This window comes from Oryzias melastigma, linkage group LG12 (genome assembly GCF_002922805.2).
Source record: "Oryzias melastigma strain HK-1 linkage group LG12, ASM292280v2, whole genome shotgun sequence".
Taxonomy (NCBI): Eukaryota; Metazoa; Chordata; class Actinopteri; order Beloniformes; family Adrianichthyidae; genus Oryzias; species Oryzias melastigma.
Window position 1 is genome coordinate 5,307,926 of NC_050523.1, and position 5,949 is coordinate 5,313,874.

At 33.0% G+C, this 5,949-nt stretch overlaps 1 long non-coding RNA gene across 1 annotated transcript in view; it reads left to right on the plus strand.

Moving 5' to 3' along the window:
• The first annotated feature begins 4,116 nt into the window (after positions 1-4,116).
• The window catches only part of LOC118599476, an 8,723-nt gene continuing 6,890 nt past the window's right edge, over positions 4,117-5,949 (plus strand). Inside the window, exon 1 of the long non-coding RNA XR_004948855.1 lies at positions 4,117-4,249. This is a non-coding gene — a long non-coding RNA (uncharacterized LOC118599476). The remainder of the gene's footprint in view (positions 4,250-5,949) is intronic.

Consider the following 5,949-nt stretch of genomic DNA (forward strand, 5'->3'; position numbering starts at 1 on the left):
GCGCACGAGGAGCATCAAAACTCCAGGAAAATGGTATAAATAGGCTACTTTCAGGGGCGGAGCTATAGGGGGACAAAGGGGGGCACCTTCCCTCTATTTTTGGTTCAACATTAGTATCATTATTTGACAAACATTTTTTTTTAAGTTTTCAAAACAAGCATCATTAAGCTATAATTACACCAGTTAATAGAACTGCTGTTTTAATATTAATAATAAAAAAGTTTTAAATTTACATTTTTGAACTTTTTATTTGCCTTTAAGTCTGCTGTTCTTGTTTGCCACCCTCCACCCCAATATTAAATATTCTGGGCTACTCATAATTTCTTTAAAAAAAAAAGAAAAAAATAAAATCCTTTTTTTTTTGTATTACATCCTAAACATGAGCCTTTACCCCGCCCACCATGGCAACCCATTGTTACAAGTAGTTTGAAGTAATTTGCTTATTTGGCTGCAAACTTTTAAAGAACTAATATCCTCTAATCTTACATATCTTATATACATTTAGAAACAAAAGTGCAGCCACACACTTGATTCTGCAGCAACTGACTTTACATTCTGTGGCATATTTGAGTCACTTTTGTGGACTTTTCCAGCTAAAAGGAACTCTCTCTCCGTAGGAACTCTCTCAACTTTCCTATCCCTTCTTTCTTTTCCTTTTACGACTGGACTCCCTTCCTGGTCCACCTCAGAGAGCAGGTGTTCAGCTCATTCAGGCGGTGAGGTCAGCCTCATCAGCGGCGATATTACAAATGGCCATATATGTTCATGAGGGGGGAGACCGCACAGGATCATGGGACTGGATCCGGACTGCTGCAGCCAGTCACACGTGGATCAGGGGTTCGTTTCAGCAAGTCTGGGGAGAGAGATTTATGAGCAGCCTTGACTTTTATGTCTTAAACCTTTATGAGAATTTAAAGCATTCCTTCAAATATGAGCCTTTATGTTTCAAAAAAAGAGATTATTCTGTCAGATGTGGGAAATGTAGTCATAGATGGTTCAAAATGTGTTAAAAAGTCTAAGTTTTAGCTGCTAGTGCGCCCCCTCTGGACTGTGTTACCAATAGAACAAAAGTGTCATCACAGGGCAGACAAACTGAAAAGAAAACAGATTCTCTTCTTACTGTTTTAATACAGAACCTAGAAGATAACATTCAATGGAAAAAAGGAACTATTCTCCCAAATAAATTATTTGTAGCCATGAATTAGTATTATGGGCCCTCAAATCTGTATTTTATGACCTGAACGTAGCATATTATAAACATGTTGTGTGAACAAATGCATGTTGTGCAATTGAATTCATATTTTTGTATCAATACTGATTTTAGCACACATAATGCTGATTTAAGTGCACAAAATGCTAATTTTTGCCCACAAAATGCAAATCTGTGCCCAAAAATGTGCTGACAAAATGCAAATTACTGGCCAAAAATACTAATTTGTGCCAACAAAATACTAATTTGTGTACACAAAATGCTAATTTGAATGCAAAAAAAGCTAATTCTTGTGCACAAAATGCTAATTAGTTTGCACAAAATACAAATTTCTCCTCTCAAAAATCTAATTTGTGCCAATAAAATCAATTTGTGTATACAAAGTCCAAAATTTAGTTCACAAAATGCAAATCTGTGCCCAAAAAGACAACCCCCCCCCCCCAAAAAAAAATCTAATTTTTGCCAAGAAAATGTTAATTTGTGTGCACGAAATCCTACTTTCATCACACAAAATGCTCTTTTTTGCTGACAAAATGCAAATTTGTGGCTAAAAAACGAATTTCTTCACCAAAAATAATACAATTTATGGCAAGAAAATACTAATTTGTGTACACAAAATGATAATTTGAATGCAGAAAAGCAAATTCTTAAATACTCAAAATACTCAATCGTGCCATCAAAATGCAAATTCATATCCAAAAAAACTGAATTCTCCTCTTAAATATCTAATTTGTGCCAATAACACCGATTTGTGTTCACAAAGTCTTTAATTAAGTTCACAAAGTGCCAATATAACCATAAAAAGCTCATTTGTCCTTACAAAATTTCATTTGTTTCTACAAAATACTAAATTGTGATCACAAAATATTAATTTTTGGACACAAAACCCTATTTTGTAGCCATTAAAATAGTTTACTAGTTGTGAGTCGTACTGGTGTTTCCACACAAACCATTTGTAACAAACTCCACCATTTTGACTTGAATGCCAGACGACTGCTGCAGGTGACTCCACTGACACCAAGACACCATCATGAACGTCTGCAGTGCAATGTAGAAATGCTCTACTGCCGGGTCACATTGCACAAAATGATGGTCGTCTGTGTTGCTGGAGGAGGCAAGGTGAGCGATGTGTTGAGGTTAATTTTAGCAACAAATCTAACTTCATATCTCCCCCCGCCCCCAACTCAAGACTTGAATCTCGAATGATCTACTGTAGAAACTTTCCAAGAAAACAACATTTTAATTAAAAAATCTGCAAAAAAAAAACATCATAATCATAATTAAAAGACCATTAAAACAAGATCAAAAAATGATCAAAGTTGGTCGTCCATTTTTATATTACTTCCCGTTTAGATTGGAACTCCAACTTTAATACATTTTCAATGATGTTACACATACCGTTTTTTTATTTTCTTATTTTTATTATCTTTATCATCAACCACCGAAGAACAAATGTGAGCCCAGGAGCGCCCTCTACTGCTTTCCTCAGCATCTTTCAGTGCGGTTTTATGTCAGATCCATAGACTGTAAAAAATATTCTTATATACAGTCTATGGTCAGATCCAAACAATAAACAAACGATAAACAAACCTGAAATTACCAATTAAATAGATGTGAGGACATGTACTAAAAATGTCAACAATGTTTACAAAAATTTGTAATAAAACTTTGCATTATTAGCATACGCTGAGTAAGCATACGTGGCCTAAGCTCTAGATGAACAGGAAATATGCAAAATACAGTCAAATTAATTGACGTATTAATTTTATTCTTGGTAAACATCTCATAATGGCTGGTGAGGATGATGACAGGTGTGGCCCTGCCTCACCTGACTCCTCTGATTGCATGTTCATGGTCAAAATATATTTTAATAAACCGATAAACCTCAGTTATCTTCACCCACCCAGAGCAAAATGTTACCCCCAAAATCAGAATAAAAACTACCCAATTAGGTGAGAAACTACCCAACCTGGCAACACAATTTAGACTCTTTTAAATGCTTTTAAAGTTTTAAAATTAATGAGAGAGGTGACTATAAAATAATGTCATTTACCAGAACCTATTATGACTGCTATTATGACTATTGCTCCAACTGATTTAACAATTAAAGTATTTTCCTTAAAAAACAAATATTGAAATGTGAAACTATTCTTATAAAACAAGATTAGGCAGCTGCAGCTTCAAACAAACCATAAAAATGACAGAAAACAGTACTTTAAAAAGCATACACATCTCTGTCTCAGCTGTTGCTTTTTCTGCTCCATCTAAATAAAGAAATCGCACAAAAGTGCATTAGCTTTCTGTAATAATTAAAACAGACTAATTTTGATTAGAGAATTGGATTGTTTGCTGCATAATTTAAATCAAAGTATAACTTTTCTGACCTTCGTCTTGAATCCTCACTTTAGTAGCAGACATATTGATCTATTTGAACCTTAATTTTAACGGCACCTGTGACTGTAGTTCTGAAGAGAAGCTCACGTGTTGCAGATTATAATAACTAAAGCAAGATATTTACCAATAAAAACACATTTACGTTATCATGCAGAAAATATTCAGAGTAAACGAAAGTGAAATTCCATGCTGCAAAGGCTAAACCTGATGAACATCTCAAAGCACTTTCTTTAGTATGTAGCAATTTAGCAAAAAAAAAAAGAAAAAAAAAAGAAAAAAAACAGGATAAACTAAAAAAATAACGGAAGACATTAGGGTTTCATAGGACCATAAACAGTCACGCACCAAGCTAAATCTTAAAAAATATCAAATCAAAACAAAAGGTTCTTCATCCAAGTTTTTATAATGATTTACACAAACAAAAGGTTTTGGTCCACTTCCTTTTTTCTAGCGGTCACAAAATCTCAATACTGGAAACATTTTTCACTGGAGACTTTGTTTCTGGGGGACTAGATACAGTGGCGCACCTTCATCCTTTGATTTTACTGTTGAAGTGACTTTGACAAGATTCAGATTTCCACACATGGGTGCAGGAGATTCACCAAAGAACTTGAAACCAAAGAGGTCAAGGGTCAGAACATTTAGGTGAGTATTTTACTGACGGGACTTAAGATGCAAAATCACAAGGAAATAATGGGCAAAATTTGGATCAAATTGGAATAAAACAACAAAAGTCTGCAGGTCAGTGATTTATCTGCCTGTGAAAGGTCATGGAGAATCTATTCAAATTGATAGAAGATACTGAAAATAATAATAATAATAATTTAAATCGATGAACCGTCTGTCTTACTCCACTGCTGCTCTATTGAGCTTTTTTCTTTTTTCTTTAGGAATTTAAAAATGTATTTATTTTATTTATGAGGGATAATTCACAAAATAACATTATGAGAAACGTAAAAAGATGAATTGTGCCTGGTGGTTATAGCAGAATTTGCTCATTTCCACCTGTTCTGGATATATTCTGGATAATATTTCTTTGGGAATGAAAGAACAAGTTAACAAAATCGTCCAAATTCATGTTTGTTTGGGGCGAAGGTTGCAGACAAAAAAAGCAAAGGAGTTTGTTGCTGAAAGTTTTCAGGTCTCAAAGTAAGAAAGAATAAAGAACAAATAATATTTTTATACATCAAATTATAAAGTGCATGTTAATTGTTACAAGTAGCTGTAATGAATAAAACCAGAAAACAGAATTATTTGATTAATGCTTGACTAGTTGGAATAGGGAGGAAAACTGTCACTTTAAATCAAAGGTGAAAGAAAAAAATAAAAAGTTTAGGCATTTTCAAGGCACAAAAATGCATTTGAATCAGGTTTATGTCATTTGCTAAAAGGAATTAAACTAATTCTAGCTTGGATGACTTCAACAGCCTGTTTCTCAATGGGATTGTGCAAAATTCATCAGGAATAAATGGCTCCCACTCTGTTTAGTTTAAGGACTGAGTGTGACTGTATTATTTCTTTTTTTAGGCGTCATTCAACAGAAAACAGTTCCACCCTGGAAGCAATAAAAAAAAATGCTGGCTCTGCTCTAAACTCACTCATTTGTTACTTTAACCAAATATTTAATCACGTTTTGGTAATTTATCGCATATATCTTTAAATTTTTCAAATCTTTATCTGTATTTTACACTCCCCAAAACCTATTTTTATTAATAAATGGGGTGGGTAGTTTTATTAATAATAATCGGAGAGCCCTAAATGTAAAAAAAAATCCATTTTTTTCAAATAAGATAATAACAATTAATTTTTATTTCAATTTAATTGTTACATTAAGCAATTAAAATAATTTTCTCAATTTGATTAACTTCATCTTCATGAGTATTGATTAATTTTTTATCATTTAATTTGAGTAATTTCCACAATTTATAGAGAGGAATAACATTTTGAGGACGTGTTCTGCAATTTTAATAAAAAGTGCAATAGTGTAAACTGAGAAAAGTGGGTTTAAATATGACAAAGAAACATTAAAATCCCAAATTTATTAATAAAAAGCATTTATATTTGAAATTGGTAAATATTTGTACAAATTGGTTAGCTTTTATGCTTCTGTTCAGAGCAGAAACAAGGATTTTTAAGGTGCATTTGTGTGTAAACTAGTTAAAAATAACATTATATTGAGTGTACGGTTAATTTAAATGTAGAAGAAGAGGTTGAACCTGCAAAATAATGAACTAACTGACATGACATGCACGTAAAATTGTTGTTTTTTTGTTTTAATGTAGCAGATTTTAATGCAGTTTCTCTGGAGGCGGGTGTTTCATTAACTGCAGCAGACAGCTTTTTTA